Here is a 19,469-nt window from a genome sequence, read left to right on the forward strand (position 1 = left end):
TTGTATGTTTACTCCCATCAGTGTGCAGCAATTTCTTGATTCATTAATCCTAAACCCAATGCTTCAGCATTTCTTGTTTTTCTCAGGCAATACATTTCAAAATCATCAGACCCAGTCGTTTCCTAAAAACGAGAATCAGAACAGAACGAGATATAACACAGAACTCCCAAGGGAAAACATTTTCTTTTCATTTGCAACAAAATATGAACTTCATTGATGAACATGCATGTTATTTTAAATATATAGATATCATTCCCACTGGAAATGAAAAGCCAAGCTCACCAGTTGCAGATCAGGGAACTAAAATGGAATGAAACCTGAAAGTATCATTTTTCTGTAAGCTTATCTTTCAAGTTGTTGCCAGGACAGTAAGTCAACCTGTCAGACTAACAGAAGAAAGTGACCTCAACAAGCACCGTGAACCCTGGAGTTGCACAATTAAACTGAACCATTTTTATTCCTCCCACACTTGAGGCAAAGTCATAAAACTGTCTGTTTCTCTCTAAGTCTTTTGTCCCTCTTCCTTTCAGAGGAGTCTTCATCACTAGCACTGAGTTTCTAGTGAACTTCAGAAAAACAAAAACAAAAATAAGAGATTTGACAGAAATCTCAACTTTCCTTCTTTTGCCTTTTACCACAGTATCTACGTATCTGCTCGTGCTCTTCTCTCACTATATCAATATTTGTGTGTATTAATCTTCCCTTTCCCTTCTTCCTTTTATTCTTTCATGTGTTTTTCTCCACAGTGGCAAAGCCAGGCAGAGTTCAGCCCCATCACTCCCTCCATCACACCCATTTCCTCACCTCCTTCCCAAATAATCCTGAGAGAGGGCAGGGGTGTGCAGGGGGCTTTGCATCAGGCTCTTTGGTGAATGAGCTGCTTCAGGCAGGGCTGCTGCTTGCTCCTTCAAGGGGAGACACTGGTGCAGTAATAAACTGTCAGCAAGTCATTAAATCCCATTGATGCTTTGGGAGCCCCAACCCCACAATGCCACCCAGAGACATAGTCAGCCCCCTGTGCAGGGGATGGGGATGCAGTGAAAGGAGAGGTGGCTGCAGATAGAACTGGGTGCCTCTCTGTACCTGTTTTTAGTGCTGCAGGCAGGGTTTCTTCAGGAGACGGTTCCCTCCTCCTCCCTCAGCCTCAGCAGCAGCAAGTGTCTGAGAGCAGGGAACAGGCTTTGTTACTACTCTGGAGACCTGGATCAGTGCCGTCGCTATAGAAACTGGCTGCAGCCTGAAGTGACACTGACAAGTGGCAGGGGGCCTGAGCTGTTCATTCAGGAATATCCTGGTCTCCTCCTACTGCAGCCAACCCCACAGCAGCCCAGCCCAGGGAGGGAAAGGGCCCAACCCAAGGTTGTTTCTCCCCATTCTCCTTCCACTTCTAGGGGGCAGTCAAGCGCAGAGCATTACTCGCCCCCCCCCCCATTCTTCCTCCAGTCTGAGGTGCTGGAGGGCACAGTTTGAGGGGAGAGCCCCTTGTTCACATTTTGCCATCAAACTGAAAGAAATGTTGGGATGCTCTCCCTGCTGCAGATGAGCTCACTCCTTTCTGCATGCTGCCAGAGACAGCTTATCCCTGGGGCTCACAAAAAGAGAAAATGTTGGACTTGCACCAAATGGTGGATATTTGCAAACACTTCCCAGGGGAGAAACACCCTTAAAATCCAGGTGTGCATTTTAAATCCCTACCACTTCACATTATTCAGGGTGAACAAGGTGCCATACTATCCATTGGTTACAGAGATTTTTCAGAACCACAGTATAAACATTTCCAGCAAAGGCTGTGGTAGCCCATTGCGGGCCCCCAAGCAGGAATATTTTGGGTCCCTCCCACACAACACAATAAAAAGCAAATAGGGGACCCCTTTGAGCTGCTCAGGGCCCTAAGCAATTGCTTAATCTGCTTATGCTTAGCACTGGCTCTGATTTCCTGCAGCAGCACTTAATAGAAGTGATGTTTCTCACAAGAGAAAAAGTGGGTATGTTTTTGTTTAAATGGGTGACCTAATGAATCAGCCCCCCAGCCCTTTACCCCTCCTGGAGGCAAGTGTGAGCACACAGTACATGGGGTTTATCACACATTGTGGGGAACTGTTTTGTGGGAGTAGCTCATTATTCTCTAAGGGGAGCCCAATGGAGAGTATCACTCATTTGTTATTCTTAATAATAATCATGTTTATTAGAATAATGGCTAAGGACCAACCAAGAATTGGGCCCCATTGTGCTGGGTGGTGAACAAACACAGACTAGTGGATGCTCCCTGCTTCAAAGTGCTTTCAATCTAAATAGCTCAGGCAGACACTGGGTAGGGAAAGGGTAGACCACCTGCAGAGTGAACTGTGGGATGGCAGCAAATGTCATGTTAGCTCCACTGTTTTTAAATGGGGGGGGGGTTAGTTAGGAGAGGATACGCTAAATGGAAAGGAAGGGAAAGGGGGTGAGACGGACAGGACAAGGAGGCGAGGGTAAGGGGACAGGTGTGAAGGGAAGCGGAGGTGAAGAGACTGAGGGAGGAGGAGGAGGGTTGGAACACAGCCAATCAGCACAGGGCAGAGAAAGTCCAGTCAGAACGAGAAAGTTCTCTGAATATATCCAAAGGTCTCTGCTTTGGCTGCTCCCGCAGCTGCTGCTACTGGCTGGAGTCTTCGGCTGGTTCCTCCCTGTGGTTTTGCCCTCAGGGCCACATGGGCATAACTCTCAACATTACACATAGCTGCATGGAGTTTCCCACGGCCAGCAGAGCAGTTCCTGAGCATAGTGGCTGCCGAGCCCAGCACTGGGGGAGCTGGGGAGATCCCAGGCCGCAGTGTGTCTGCCAATCCCTGCAGAATCATCAAAGCTGCAGTGGCTGGCCCCAGTGCCTTTCCTGCTGGGTCTGTGCCATGCTCATCCCCTGCCTTCCAGTCAGGCAGTATCACGCTCCAGCCCTGAGCTCCGCTGCAGCCACTGAGCTGCCCAGAGGAGCTGAGCATTCCCAGGAGCAGTTGAAGCCAGTGCCCTCCCTAGCTGTCCCCCAGCCAATTTTACACACTGCATGTAAGGTGAGTATTGCTGTGGGCACCACTGAATGTGGGAAATGTTCTGCTTCAACCACGCCAGGGGGTTTTGGGAGCCACAGCAGGACAGTCCCGCATAACCTGGGACTGTTGGGGGGTACGCATGGAGGTGTGCGTAGGAGAGGCACCACCTATGCCCTAGTGCTTCCAAAGTAGATGGGCATCTCCCCCTGCACAGTTCTGGATCCAGAGAATATATTGGGGAGGGATGGCCCCAGTTCAACCCCATTTTACCGCCTTCCCTTCCCAGTTCAGAAGTTCCTGCTTTGGCTGGCTGGTTCCTGTCTGCTCTCCCCCCTTCCCCAAGACTACAGTGTGGGGGAGGCCCTACTTGGATCCTAGTGTCCTCAAAATGAGGGCCTCCCCTCACACTTCTTGGTTTGGTTATGCACAGGTGTGGGCTGGGGGGTACTTTTCCATGGGAGCCTCCTGCCCATGTGGGGTGTCACTCACCACCACCACAGAGCAGTGCTATGAGAGCCAAAGGGAAGTCAAAGGCAATTCCTATTCTTCGTCCTGTGCATCCTCCTCCTCTTCCTCCACAGGTTGTTCAATCCAACCCTGACTCCACTTTATGCAGCATGCTCTCATTTTATTTTCCCCTTTGAAAAGTTTTCTTCTCTCCCAAGCAAATGAAAGTTGATAATCATCCTTCTTGAATGAAAGATGGACTCTCTCTCTTTTCTCTTTCCTTAGTTTATATTTATTAACTTTGCTCCTAAATTTGCCAAATATAAGAAACCCAACACACAACACCCAAGCTACATTATCAATCTTAGCTGCTGCCAGTGCTAAACTACTGGTGATGACTATTAAGTATCAGCATTGCAAGTCACTGTGAGTTGATGAATCTGTGCCAAGATCTGCCTACGCATTTCAGGTTATACTCCTCAGGAAGAGTTTGGCAAAGACAAGAAAGCCCTTCCTCTCTCCCCATGACTTCCTCACAAAACATGGGTTAAAGCAGAATTTTTGACAGATTATAGAACAATGAACAACAGCAGGAGGAAAGAGGGAGAAGTGAGAACAGAGCAGAGTTGCTATGAAGGATTGGGGTCACCATCTACCAACCTACCTACCAAGGATGCCTGCTGAATACCAAATCTAGAGTGAGACAAATCCATCTGATCAGAGGCTGAATGGAATTGCTTTTTTACATTAAAGAACTCCTCTGATCTGAAGCACAAAGTGTAGGTTTAGAGAATGGGACATGTTGACCTTCACAGCCAAGGTGATATTTGCTTATTAATTCCCATTTGCAGCAGTATTTTTATATACCCTTTGGTTGTCTGGAATTTAATTATACTCTCAATAAATAAATTTGTTTAAAAATTAGCAAGTTAAAATGCAATTCATCTGAGATTTTATAGTAAAGAGGCCCTTCAAATTAAGACTGTAAAAAATTAAGAATGTGAACATTAGTTTGTAATAAACTGGTCAGTTAGTCTCAAGGGAGAAGCACAATGTCAACAGTACAATGCCTATTCATTTCAGTTATAAAAGAACTTCCCAGACAATCTTCTATCAGAAAGATGATTCTATCCGATGATTTTAACCCATATGGTTTTCTCCACATGCCCACAGGAATTAGAATTTGCAAACCATTGCCACATTTTCCTCCTTTACATGTTCACAGGAAGGGCTAGAAAAATGATAGAAAAGTGGACATCCTTGAACGCAGTACAGTATCTGGGCACTGATAACACTAAACTCAAAAGTAGCATTTTCAATCTGTAATGAAATTTACTTTAAAAAGACTGAGACTATTCAGCTTGGAAAAGACACAACTAAGGGAGGATATGATAGAAGTCTATAACAGTGGTTTTCAAACTGCAGGTCACGACCCAGTACTGGGTTGCGGAACGTAAAGCAATGGGTGGCGGCAGTTCTGGTCAGCACCGCCACTGAGCCGTTAAAAGTCTCGTTGGCGGTGCTGCACGGCTAAGGCAGGCTAGTTCCTACCTGTTCTGACACCGTGCTGTGCCCCAGAAGTGGCCATCAGCAGGTCCGGCTCCTAGGCAGGGGGGCCACGGGGCTCCAAGTGCTGCCCCTACCCCAAGCACCAGCTCCACGCTCCCATTGGCGGGGAACAGGCCAATGGGACCTGTTGGGGTGGTACCTGCAGGCGAGAGCCGTGCGGAGCCACTTGTGTGCCTCTGCCTAGGAGCTTCGGGGGTGCAGCATGGTCCTCGGTACCAGGAGAGGCAGGAAACCTGCCTTAGCACCCCCACTGCACTGCTGACCGGGAGCCGCCTGAGGTAAGCCCATGCTCCAATCCCCTGCCCCAGCCCTGAGATCCCCCAAACCCAGAGCCCCTTCCTGCACCTCAAACCCCTCATCCCCAGCCCCAGCACAGAGCCTGCACCCCCAGCCCAGAGCCTTGACCCTCTCCTGTACCCCAACCTCCTGCCCCAGCCCAGAGCCCCTCCCATACCCCAAACCCCTCATCCCCAGCTCTGTTGGGTTGCGGGCATCAACAGTTTTCTTCAACTGGGTCACCAGAAAAAAGTTTGAAAACCACTGGTCTATAAAATCATGAATGGTGTGGAGAAAGTGAATAAGAAAGTGCTATTTATCCCTTCTCATAACACAAGAACTAGGGGTCACACAATGAAATTAATAGGCAGCAGGGTTAAAACAAACAAAATAAAAGTACTTCATACAATGCACAGTCAACCTCTGGAACTAGTTGCCAGGGGATGTTGTGAAGGCCAAAACTATAACTGGATTAAAAAAAGAATTAGATAGGTTCATGGAAGATAGCCATTGATGGATCTATTAGCCAAGATGTCAGGGATGCAGCCCCATGCTCTGGGGGGTCCCTAAGCCTCTGACTGCCAGATGCTAGAAATGGATGACAGGGAATGAATCAGTTGATGATTGTCCTGTTCATTCCCTTTGAAGTAGCTGGCAATGGCTACAGTTGGAAGACAGGATACTGCGCTAGATAGACCATTGGTCTGACCTAGTGTGACAGTCTATACTATTATGGTCACAACTTTTACAGAATATGGATAATGTCACACCCAGTGTAGCCATTCTTATGTTCTAAGTATTAACTATTTAATTTGTTGTCAATCCGTGAAGTAAGTAAGTTTTCAGATAGGGAAACTGAGGCATGACATTTAGGTGACTTGTCAAGCAGCACAGGAGTCCTCAGAATCAGAATTAAAACTCAGGTGCTTCTCGTTCCCAGTACTTTGCACAGTTCTCTCAAAAGATAGGATGTTGTTTTACCTGAAATGGGGCTCAACCCATGTGGATATATTTCATCTGGATCTTAGCCTTAGCCATTGGGCTCTTCCGGGTCCTATACATGTTTTCCATTTTTAAGCTTTTATTTTAAACTTAATTTTAGCTAAGTAAGAGTCATTAAGAGTCTTTTGGAGCCTATCATCTAGAATAGTGTTAGGAGGCAGTTCACTTTAATCCCAAACATGCCAAGTTGATGCAAACTGTTTTATGTTGCCATAGTTGAAATGCCGCCATTTCAGTGATGTCATTTTTAACCATCAGCATCAAATTTTGCAGCATTTTAAAGCCCTGGTTATCTTACGCTTTTGCTCTCCAACAGTCTCCCCTTCTCCTAACTCTGCAGAAGCCTTTCCAGGGTAAGGTGACCATACTTTTAAAATCAAAAGCTGGCTCACTTATAGCAGCATTTTATTAGGGTCACAAAATACTCAGACAAAAAACGAAGAACATTTAAAAAATAAAATAAAAGTGTGCTGGGGTTACCATTACCAGCTTCTGACCCAGCATCAACATGTGCTTATTCTCGGTATGAAGGATTTTTCCCCGTAACTCAGTGTTCTGAGTGACTTCATTATGAAACACTGAGCAAGTGTTGTTAACGTTCTCTTTGAGCAAAAGAACGGCTTTGGAAGTGTCCACACTCTTCTGCCTTTTGTCCTCGCTCCAAATACCATTAATCACACCAAACCCTTACTTAATTGGATTGTTTGTTCCTGGTAAACAGAGAACAAATCCTACCCCGTACAGCAATACATTTTAAAAAATAACCAAACTAAAAAACATTTCGACTGAGGAAATGGAAAACTCGGACATTTTCAGGCATCCTGAAAGAAGTTCTCAGGACACCATGTAAAAATCTGGTGCTGTCCTGATAAAACTTTTCATTATCATTGTCATGATTTGTATTGAAGTATGCCTAGAGGCTCCATCCGAATTGTGCTAGGCACTGCGCACACGTGACAAAAACAGCCTCTCCCCTAAAGCACTTACAGTTCAAATAAGTAGCTTTTTAGGGAGGGGATTGTCATTTGCTGTATACTTGTACAGGGCCTAGTCCAGTGTGGCCTTCAGGTGGTACCACAATATCAAAGTTAAATAGTAATAATTGTATAGTCTCTTTATTCAGGGGGATTGGGTTTTGCCAGTTTTGTGGGGACAGAACTGAAGCATTGAAACATTATCACTATGTTGTACCTATTTTTTAAAAAAGATGCTCACAGCAATCCTGGGAATTAGAGACTAGTCAGCCGTATTTCAATACCAGGAACATTGGTTGAAAATGATAAGTAAAGAAAGAAAGCACCTACATAATATGATAGGGACAAACAAGCATGCCTTCTCTAAAGGAAATGTGCCTTCCCATTCTACTTCAGTTATTTGAGTATATTAACACAATACTGGATAAAGAAGATCAGATACAATTTATTTGGTCTTTCAATAAGACCTTTAATAAAGTCACTTACAAAAGTCTATTAAGGAAATTAAATAGTCTTGGGGAGAGAGAGAAAATGATGTTATGGATTAAAAACTGGCTAAGAGAAAGCAAAGAGTAGGAATAAATGGTCAATTTCAACATGACAAAAGGCGATCAGTGGGGCATCCCCAGGATCCATATTAGGATTGATATAAAATATATTTATTTATAATTGAGAAAAGGGAGTGAAATAAGGTGGCAAAATGTGTAGATGACACTATATTTTTTAGTCTGCAAACACTAGAAAGATCTAGGAACCTTTGAAATATCTCAACCAAGAGAGGTGAATGGACAACACAATGGCTAGTGAAATTCATTGTTGAAAAATGGAATGTAATACATTCTGAAAGGAATAAATTAAACTGCTCATACAACTTACTAGGTTCTAACTTAAATGTAACCATCCAGGAAGAAGACCCAGACATCGCTGTGGACAGTCAACCCACAGCAGCAGTCAAAAAGCAGACAAAATGATGGGATGTATGAGGAATGGGATAGAAAAATCATACTGAAAATATTATAATCTGCTATACATCAACTATCTGCCTTCACCTGGAATACTTTAGTCACTTCTGGTAACCCCATCTCAAAAAAGAGGGTGATAAAATGATTAGAGGCTTGGAGAGAGAGTTCTGTATGGAGACACTGAAAAGGATTAGGGCTGTGTATGGAAGAGATGAATAAGAGGGGACATGATGGAGGTTATGTAATGGTATCGAGAAAATATGTAATGGTATCGAGAAAATAAATCCTGTGTTCCTAGTCAGCATTTTTCATAATACAAGAACTAGGGGGCTTCCAGTGAAGTTGAAAGGGAACAAAGAGAAAAGGAAATATTAAGATGAGAGCATCTAGTTACATTAGATAGGGTGAAAGCAGGGATAATCAGACTGAGGCTCGGGAGCCGCAAGTGGCTCCTTAACGTGTCTCCTGTGGCTCTTTTTGCAGCACATGATATTAAAACAAGTGTGTGATTTAATTATTAACCAGTCACAATGCTTTTAGTATGTTATTAACAAATTGTAGAATACTTGGTCAGTCAGAAAACTATATATGTATAGTAAACGAAACAATGAATTCACACTACTGTGGCTCTTTTGGGTAATGTTGATGGCTAATTTGGCTCGTGAACCACTGAAGTCTGAGTGTCACTGGTTTAGAGAAAGGATTAGATAGCATAAACATTTGTTAAGGCATATAAACCCAGATATTTTGGAGCATACACCAACCGCTAACTGATGAGGGTGGTGGTGATAAAGAAAAAACTTCCCTGTGGGCAGGTATGATGGAGCGCAGAGCTCACCGCTAGTCTGGCACCTCCCTCTGGTCACTCTAGGGATTAGCTCTCAAGGTCAACACCAGTTCCCATGATTGCACACCATCATACTATCTCTCTCACAGATCTGCAGCTCTTCTCGCCCAGGAACCACAGTGCCCTCTTCATGATTCAGACCTCCGGCCAGGTCACTCAGCGTTCACCCCTTCCAGGGTACAGTCCTTCAATTCCCTGTCACTCCCACAGTGGCTCTGGCAATTTTGCAGTTCACTGACTCACCAGTGCCACTTCTCCAGTGGCGGGTAGGGGAACCCGGGCCTGCCCTCTACTCTGGGTTCCAGTCCAGGGACCCTCAACCCAACAGCTCTGGGCTTTCCTCTCCCAGCCCTCGCTGCTCCTTCCTCGTACTGCCTCCCACAACTCCAGGTGTCCCTCCTTGCCCTGGGTGTACCAGAGCCAAACCCTCCTCTCTCTTCCCAGGGAGTGACTGCCCTTTCCCAGCAGCAGTCTCTGGCTATTGCCAGCTTCCTGGCTTTATGGGCCCCACCTATTCCTGCACAGCGGAACCTGCTTGCAATCAATTCCTTGCTCCCTGGCTCTCCCTCCAGGTGGAGTTAGTAGGCCTACTTGGCCACCTTAACCCCTTCCAGTCCTTCCATCACAGCAGGTTATTCCATTATGGAATTTCCTCCACCTTCTTCTGAAACATTTGATCGCTCTTATAGAAAAGATATAGGACTGGATGGCCACTGGTCTGATCTGGAATGGAAATTTCTACCTTCCCCAGAGATGTGAATACCCACGTGGATATCGGAGACTGATGTCTGAAGCAGCAATAACTCACCACACCTGTAACCCCTTGGAGAACGTTTTTTGTACAAGACAGGGTGCTTGACCAATGACTTGGTGGTTGGGGGCCAGGGCAACAGAACAAAGGTGCCAACTCTTCGGACATGGCTGACAGATCTGCTTTTTCTGGGTAATTGTAGCACTCAGTCTTTGGCCTCATGTCTGACAACAACCAAAGGCATTCAGGTATCTGAGCATAAGCATATCCCATCAGGAGTTATTGCTGTTCCAAATGCCACTTTAAAACCCCCAGATATGGACTGAATTTTAATAAACTACAGGGAAAACACGCATGAAAATACAAAGTAGGATATATAAACTTTCTTTAACACCATAGAGCCCAAAGATTACACTTAATATTGATTTAAATAAAAACAAAACCAAAAATATTTGCCCAAGAGTTGAATATTCAGAAGTGCCTAAGGAACCTAATGAGCCTAAGTCACTTAGGCTATGTTTACACCTAACCCACCACAGCCGCACAGCTACAGCTTAGTGTAGCCACTCACTTCAGTGACGGGAGGGGTTCTCTTGTCACTGTAGTCAATCCACCTCTCCTAGAGGTGATAGCTAGAGCTGTCTACACTGGGGTTAGGTCGGTGTAACTATGTCATATGTAACTATGTGGACTTTTTGCACCTCTTGAGCGACATAGCTGGGTCAACTTAACTTGTTAGTGTAGACCTGGCCTAAGGTCCAGACCCTCAAAGGTATTTAGATGTCTAACTCCCATTGAAATTTCATCTCAGAATTCTGTAATCCTTACTCAGGCAAAATCCTCACTGAAGCCAGCAGGTGTTTTGCATAATAATTAAGATTTGGCCCATTTTATTTATACATTTCTCAGATGATGGGATTCAGCAGAAGACCGTAACTGTAGGTTGCACAAGAAAGCAAGAGCTCAATACAGATTGGGAAAAAGACGATAATATAGTGAGACTTGGGGCAGACACATATCTGAACATATTCAGACAGTTGAAAAATTACCCTCCCACAGTCATTACTATATATAAACTTGTGTTATACTTTAAATTTAATGTCAAATAACAGTACTTTCACTTTATAGTATTGCACGTATCACTTTCACAATATAGTACAGGCTACATGATCCAAACTAGTCCTGGTACAGTTAGCTCTGTTCAGTGCAGAGGGATCAACATTTTTTCCATGTTATTTGTACTATTTTTTTTTTTAAAAAAAACCCTGAGATTTTAGAACAGACTGGTTCAATCTGTCCTGCCCTTTGAGAGATACAAATGTGCCCATCTTTTCTTGACAGATATAAAAACCAATTACTGGCTCACAGCTGGGGTCTGTGCAGTAATTCAGTATCAGCAGTGACTGTTTCCCTTTGTGTTCCCCTCCCACAGCAAAAAAAAAAAAAAAAAAAAAAAGATGATGGCACAGCAACAACAGTAATGACCAAAAAAAAAAAAAAAAAAAAAAGTGTAACAAACCCACTCTGGGAGTCTTCTTGTCACCACTGCCCACCATCTAGTATAATGTTTGGTTCAGTTTTTTCCTTAAAAACACAAACACAGATTGATTTCAGTAAAAATGTGTGTGAATCATTTAAAAACTGGGAAAAATTATAAAATATATAGATCTAATAGTAGCTCAGCATCTGACTCTACATTTATCAGAGTGATGTAAAAATTGGTAGAATTCACAGTACACTTTATTATATTGCTTTTCTTTAGGTACTCTGGTTCCCAGTGGGGTATGTGTGCCATGTGATGCAGAGGTGTTGCTGGGGTAATATTAATTACTCATTGTTCAAGAATAACAAGAAACTGTAATGGCCATAAACTGCCTGATCACACCTTCTTTCTTTAAACAAGTACTGTTATTGTTGTTGTTGTTATTATTATTTTCTTTTTTGCATTCAAACAGGGGTTCTCTCTTTTATTGTTCAGCTTCCTCTTATTTCTTTTCCATTGCTTAGGTACACGAGGCATTAGCTCATTGCGTACAGGAAGACAGCCTTTGTAAACAGAACAATGCAGAGTGTGTGGCTCTGCTTTGGAGCGATCAGTATATGCTGGATAGTAATTTCCCTAACTGAACTGATAGCACTCCATGACTCCAGTAGTTCACAATTACAGTTCTAAGAACAGCATTGCAATATAATACACTGAATTTTTATATGGTGTTTGTCTTACAAAAATATCACAGAATGCCTTACAGTAAGATCTGTCTGAGGGCTAAAGTGAAAAGGAAGGGAACTAAGACAAGATTTAAAGAGAGGAAATGATTCAGTAGCTTAGGGGAAGTTGGGGGAGAGGAGAGAGAGTTTCAGATAGATGGGTCAGAAAAATGAAAAGGCTACTCTGAAAGAGAGTTTTAGAAGATGTCTGTATATTTTATATTTAATTTTGACCTTTGATTTATTTTTTGTATTAAGCATATAATGATTTACCAGATACGCACAGAACATAAAGTCACACCTTTCCACATGACTAATAAGCAGCCATTAAAAGTTTCAGGTGGGTGTTTCCTCTTAATCCCACAACTAATTGGTAGTGTATGTAGATAGACCAATGACTAGACTTTTACTTTTCTGTTCGTCTTTAAGGGCCAGAATTGGGTTTAGGATAGTTAATCAAATTGACAACCTGTGTGTACTCTCACTCTCAGTTTTTGTTTAAGTTGCTGGCATCAGAAGATGAAGAATTTTTTTTGTTACTAGTTCCAGAATTCCTGTGGATCCTTAGATACTGAACCAAAAGGGTGCGTTATAGAAGTTACTCATTTGTAACGGATGATGGTTGTGTCATAGGAATTTTGCAAAGAATAAGATTTTGGCTATTGAATGACTGATACCCAATAGTCCATGAAGAATTTTCTTTCTTTGCTCTCCCGTCTGAGGTAGACACAGCCTATTCATCTGCAGTTAGTGGGAGTAAGAGTCTTTATAAAGCTTGAAGATTATTTAAAAATCAATTGAGCTCTTTCTATGCCATGTTTGCACTATGGGTGCTACAGCGGCATTGGTTGCAGCACCTTAGCTATGCTGCTGTAACCCCATAGTGTAGACAGACTACAGTGATGACTGGGGTGTTCCCACAGCAGCAGAAAATCATCTCCCCAAGAGCTGGTACATAGGCGGAAGGAAGACTGCTTCCACCGACCTAGCTATATTTACACCCCTGAACTCCATGGCTATGTCAACCTAACTTTTAAGTATAGACCAGGTCTTAGTCAAAGAAATTGACGGAGAGTTTTAACTTATTTAGACAAAAGTGGGGAGTGACTGGTACCCATATAAAGTGCCAGGAGCACAGGGATAGGGGGCTAATTAGAACTTCATTTTTTGAGATCATGGGCTCCATGATTTTCATGTTTCAATAACTGGTCATGTTAAATGCAACTTGATGTCATTTCTCTGTTTGGCTGTAACGTGATAATTTCTGAATGATGCATCTGATCAATTCCAAAATTTCAGGGAACGTTCTAGACATCAATGGGAGAGTCTTATCAACTTTGATGAAAACTAGGAAAAAATAGGGGACACACAGAGCTTGGAACAGCGAAAGCTCCCTGAAAGTGGCTGGGGCCACTGGCGCCCGAACTGTGCCCCCCCTTCCTCCTGAGGCCCTGCCCTTGGGCAGCCCTTTCTCCCCAAGCCCTGCCCTCACGCTACCCCTTCTCCCCAAGCCGCCATCCTCACACTGCCCCTTCCCCAAGGCCCCACTTCTGCACTGCCTCTTCCCCTCCAAACTCCCCACCCCCCATGCTCGCTCCTGTCTGCCCCTTCTCCCCTGTCACTGGCCCTTATGATTGGTAAAAAGTGATGGGGCCATGGCCCCCACCCCCCATTACGGCACCCCATACAGAGCTCCTAGCATCTGGTTAACAGAACCAACAGTTTCAACTACATCTTTAGATCAAAGAACTTACTGATAGAAGAAATTAACACATTCCAGCATAACAGTACTCTTCATCATAACCCTGCCCATGTCCCAATTGAGTTTAAAATATTAATAGCCTGAATAAAAAGAAAGGAACCAATAATAAGAATTGTGGTGGGAAAGGAGGTATGGGAGGCAGGAGGGATTCAGGAATAGGGAACCGTAGCATAGGGAAGAAAGGGGAAGTCATGCAGAACCCTTGGCACGAGTGGGATGGGTGGCAGTGGCATGGGGGAAGCATCAGAATTAACTTTAAACAAAATAGGTTTTATTTTGGCCCTTTTGGAACCTTATTGGTTACTGAATTCTGTTACCTGTCCTTAAAACATGCTCAGCCCCTGGGGTGCTATTGCAAGCTATTTTTCAAGGATACTGTTGGATTCCCCAAAAGCTTTTGGATACCTACATAGCCAGTCTCAGATGACCAGCACAGCACCTTATTCTCTTGGACATCCAGCTGGCTACCGATCCAAATATTTGTGACTTCCAGGCTTGATTACTACAACACATTTTATCTAGAAAATAATCCACACAGCCTCAAAAAGAGCCAACTGGTGCAATATGTAGCAAGTCATCTACTTAGCAACCAAGATAGCAGCAAACACATGAGCCAGGTATATCACTCTCTGCCCTGGCTCCCTATTAAATGCAGAGGCTGGAACCCAGTGTAGAGGATGGGTCTGGGTTCCCCTACCAACCACCAGGAAGTGGCAAGGGTGTTGGTGATGCCAGCCACACAGCAGGTCTGGAAGGACTTAGAATTCCCCAGAAGGGGAGGACATTAGTGACCTGGTTGGAGGACCAACCATGAAGTGGAAAGTGAGTGTGGCCACAGAGCAAGACAGGATGGGGGAAAGACACCACCAGAGGGAGAGCGCAAGCCAGAGGGGGGCTAATTACCAGGACAGCCAGCAGGAGGCACTGTTAGTGGTGAGTGAACCCCAGGACACGGGTATTATAAATATATGCTATCATCAGAGGTGAAAGTAAGCCGGTACACCCCGGTACGGCGTACCGGCAAGAGCTGGTGCGCCATACCGGGGTGGATTGGCTTCCCCAGGTGCAATTTAAAGGGCCTACAGTGGCTGGAGCCCCCGGCCCTTTAAATTGCTGCCAGAACCCCGCTGCTGGAGTCCTGGGGTAGCAGCGGCGGGGTTGGGACGGAGATTTAAAGGGGCTGAGGCGGTAGCGGTGGCCGAGCCCTGGGCCCTTTAAATCGTTCCTGGAGCCCTGCCGCCACTCCCCAGGGCTCCGGCAGGCTCCAGGGATGATTTAAAGGGCGCGGGACGGTAGTGGCAGCTGGAGCCCCGTCCCCAGAGCCCTGCTGCCGGAGCCCTGGGGAAGCGATGGCGGGGCTCCGGGGACGATTTAAAGGGCTCAAGGCTCCAGCCGCTGCTACTGCCCAGAGCCCTTTAAATCACTGCCAGAGCCCCCGGATGCCACTGTTACCCCAGGAAGGGGGAAAGAGGCACTTGCTGGTACAGGGTGGGCCGAGGCTGGCTCTGACCACCCCAGCCCTGCCCCTTCCTCCCGAGGCCCTGCCTCTTCCGGGGGCCAGAGCCGGCCCCAGCCCAACTCTGTACCGGTAAGTCCCTAGACTTACTTTCATCCCTGGCTATCATCAGGCTTGCACACAGAAAAAAAAAAGCCTTTTATGTCTTATAACTGCAGTACGAGGCCTTTACTGCAATAAAAAGTCAAAAGGGACATTTTTTTCCCTTTTAATCTCCCAGAGCTTTGTTTTGAACACATCAATGAAGATTCAAATATTTTATTGAAAGTCAGTACAACTGATTTATGAAAAAAGTGTCACAATCCCTATGTAAAAGTGACTTTTGTATGCCTTGTGAGTGTTCAGTTCCCTACTTTCAAACCCAATGTGCTGGATAGAAAAGGGAACATATCACCTTAGAAAACTCATTGCAAGTCAAACACCATAGTACCAGATTACCATTTATTCCAACCCTTTATTTTCTGTCTATTTCCAGTTACTGATCCATGAGAGGCCCCTCCCTCTTATGACTCCAGGACTGCTTACTTTGCTTTAGAGCCTTTAGTGAGGGAACCTTGTCAAAGACCTTCTGAAAGTCCAAGTACGCTATATCCACTAGATCACTCTTATCCACATGTTTGTTGACCCCCTCAAAGAATTCTAATAGATTAGGGTAAGGCCTGATTTCTCTTTACAAAATCCGTGTTGACTCTTCAACAAATCATGTTCATCTATGTGTCTGATAATTCTGTTCTTTACTAGAGTTTCAACCAGTTTGCTCGGTACTGAAGTTAGGCTTACTGGCCTGTAATTGCCAGAATTGTTTCTGGAGGCTTTTTTAAAAATTGGTGTCATATTAGCTCTCCTCCAGTCATCTAGTACAAAAGCTGATTTAAAGGGTAAGTTATATACCACAGTTAGTAGTTCTGCAAGTTCATATTTGAGTTCCTTCAGAACTCTTGGTTGTATTAACTGTCTTTTTGGTTGGCTAAGTTATGCAATGACTTAAATGTTGAGAGAATGATTCAGAAACATTGCAGGCATGGAACTGCAGACATTCACAGGCTTAATTTGAACACACAATTAGCATTATTATTCATGCAGTTACCATGATTGCACACACAACTTAGGTAATCATGTGTGTAAATCATCAATACAGCATTTAACTGGTTTTTGTACGCATAGCTTCAGTGTTGTGCATGCAAATGAAACACACAAAGGTGTGTCTAAACTGTTTGACAAGTAGGCGCTTTTTGGATTAATCTTTTCAATGTAGGGTATCAGAGGAAGCCAACAATCTAGGAGTGAATCTGGCCTTGAATGCTCTTGACAGCTTGGTGCTGGTCAGATCACCTGGAAAATTTGCTTGGAAATGCTATTTATTTTTGCCTATGTATAAGCAACATTAAACAGTATTTTTCTGTGTTCTATCCAGTCTATGGTCAGACAGTGTGCTGGTGCCACCTAGAGTTGGTTTGTCAAAACAAATTTTATGTTTAAAATGAAAATGACAATGACTATACTAACCCTTCAACTTCCTTATCCCAAAATAAAACTCTTGTTACTGAGGGTCCAGTCCTGATAGACAAAGCAGACAGTAATGTGAGGAGAAAGCCAGGTCTTCTCAGGGTGTGGAAGAACGTTAAATCAGCATTTGTAAAATATTGTGCAATACAAGACAGCAGGAGAGATGTAACAGGAAACCAAATCCCTGCCAAAAATATGAGTGCATGTATGGAAAGGCAACTTTTGATGCTATGAATTCCTGTAGCTAATTATACCTTCCATATTAGATTTAGGATTCTGCTAGAAAAGCATTTCCTACCATACCACTGCTTCTTGACATCTGTTGATTTACCATTCAAATAATGTAGCATCATTGATAGTAGGTATACCAACCTCAGTATTAAAACATTCTGCTTTGACAGTCAGCAATTAAAACTGCACAGCTTGTGTTGCTCCTGCAAAATCTGAAAGTATGTATGTGTGGCATATGTAGATCTGTACTATAATGGTTACAGTTTTGTTTTCTGCATTCTGCACTTTTAAATGTCTCGGACTCTGCTGTCTGCGGAGGCAAGTGCCATTTAATGAGGCAGAGTTGGTGCAGCATGTTAGAGAGGGAAGACACACACTATACTCTCTCATGGAGATTTGATTGATTCCACCTTGATTTGTTGTTTTCCTTCACCTAAAACAAGTAATTGACACTGACAGCATCTGGAAAATAACATGATGAAACTGGTATTCCTGGAAGAATATTACCTTTCTCCCCGAAAAAATATCTTGGTCTTTTTCCCCAAGATGAGCCAAAAATATAGATTTTTAGAGTCTGAGATGTAGCAGGTCTAACCTAGCTACACTAACGTAGCTCCCTGAAAAGCCATTGGATAATCCTTAGACCTGAAAGCATCATAACAAAGCACAAGAAACAAATGTCATGTTCTACCTTATTTGGTTTTGACATTTTAAAGTTTTGCTCTCAGATTCATGTGACTCTAGTTTCCCTTCTGCTTTAGGTATATGTAGGCTAAATGACACAGCTAATACCACCATATTCAGGGAGATTTCTACAGGGGATTTCTCATCCAACAACCACCACCGAGGATCCTACAGCTTTGCTTACTAGCCATGAATGGAAAGGAAAGGTCACAGCTTTTTCCTGCCCACCATGATCTTGCTAGTCTGCATTGGGGGAAATTAGGGAGAAGATTCTTTAGGAAGATACCATATGTGCTTGAGGTCACCCAGCCAAAGAAGTGGAGTGCTTGTACCAGGGCCTGTGCACAAGTGCCATCATTCTTAGATCAGGTTTCAGAGTAACAGCCGTGTTAGTCTGTATTCGCAAAAAGAAAAGGAGTACTTGTGGCACCTTAGAGACTAACCAATTTATTTGAGCATGAGCTTTCGTGAGCTACAGCTCACGAAAGCTCATGCTCAAATAAATTGGTTAGTCTCTAAGGTGCCACAAGTACTCCTTTTCTTTATTCCTAGATCAGTGGGACTACTACTTGTGAAATAAGAAGGGAAACAGATAGAAGTTCAGCCATTTCAGAATTTAGAAAAAAGTTTAAAATCACACAGGAAATACAATTTTCAGAAAAGCCAACGTCCATGTTATTGATATTGGAGACCACTCAAATATTAACTGTGGCGAAGGTTGCTGAACAATTTATTGGAAAGATTTGGCTACTTTCCAAATTAAATTTTCAATACTACTGTATGTGGGAATCCAGATGTTATCCTCTGCACACCATTGAAGCAAAACATTCCAAAATGGCTATTTAAATGTTTGGTAAAAGTTTAATCAGAAATCAAAAACAGTTTCCCAACTATCAGGCTCTTTGACCTTTATTATGATGTTAGAAGAGATAGAGAAACGATAAAGCAATTTATAATTAACTGGTGTGACCAGAGAGGATGATCTTTGGATCAAGATACTCTCCAGATTATACTTAACTTATGTCATATGAAATGTGCAAGAAGCATATGTTCTTTTTCAAATGGAGACAAACAAATCAAACCAAAATCAGTATCAAATGTAGATCCTGTTGTATTTTAAATAGGACCAGCTGAAGAGAGTAATGTGGGATTTATTACATGTCACATAAAGTTCACGATTTACCAGGAAGTCTAACACCTTAAAAATGAATAAAACCTGGGCAAAACAATATAGCCAATCAAAAGCCCAGAATCATTAACAAAGCACAGACTGGCAGAAACCCCAGCCCTTTCCAACCTCACAATAACAGTATAAGACGCAAGAGCAGGAGGGAAACAGTGACAGCTGAGAATGGAAGGGGCCAGTATCAGTGAGGTTTTACTTTAGAAAGGGGGCAATAGCTGTGGTTTTGAGAGATTTGGAATGAGATCCAGTAAAGAAAGATCTTCATCCTGTCTGCCTGGTATTTATATAGCACCAGTCACTATTGTATATAACTCCTCCGGCTACCTCTCCACCCCTGTGGCCACCTTCTCCCAGAGAAAAATATCAAGGAGTGAGGCATAATACCTGCTTTCCCAAGCACTGGACACTTCTTTTCCTGGCTCCTTTGGCTATGGAGCCACTAGGACTGACCAGACCCACCCAGGACAGATCAGTGTGTGTCAGCAATAAAATCTGCACTTCACACCTTCAACCATGCAGCTC

General features: G+C 43.6%; 1 protein-coding gene across 6 annotated transcripts in view; it reads right to left on the minus strand.

The window, feature by feature from the left end:
* Positions 1-19,469, minus strand: part of RNF182 (ring finger protein 182) — a 238,260-nt gene that overhangs the window by 30,529 nt on the left and 188,262 nt on the right. Inside the window, exon 1 of one of the 6 annotated variants that reach the window (XM_073331947.1) lies at positions 1,084-1,153. The exons of 2 other annotated variants lie outside the window; for them this stretch is intronic. The gene's annotated coding sequence lies outside the window, so the exon portion shown is untranslated. Of the gene's footprint in view, positions 1-282; positions 373-1,083; positions 1,154-19,469 lie in introns of those variants that run through there. 3 more of the 6 variants (XM_073331943.1, XM_073331946.1, XM_073331948.1) reach the window with 3 other exon arrangements.

This window comes from Lepidochelys kempii, chromosome 2 (genome assembly GCF_965140265.1).
Source record: "Lepidochelys kempii isolate rLepKem1 chromosome 2, rLepKem1.hap2, whole genome shotgun sequence".
In the NCBI taxonomy this organism is placed as follows: Eukaryota; Metazoa; Chordata; order Testudines; family Cheloniidae; genus Lepidochelys; species Lepidochelys kempii.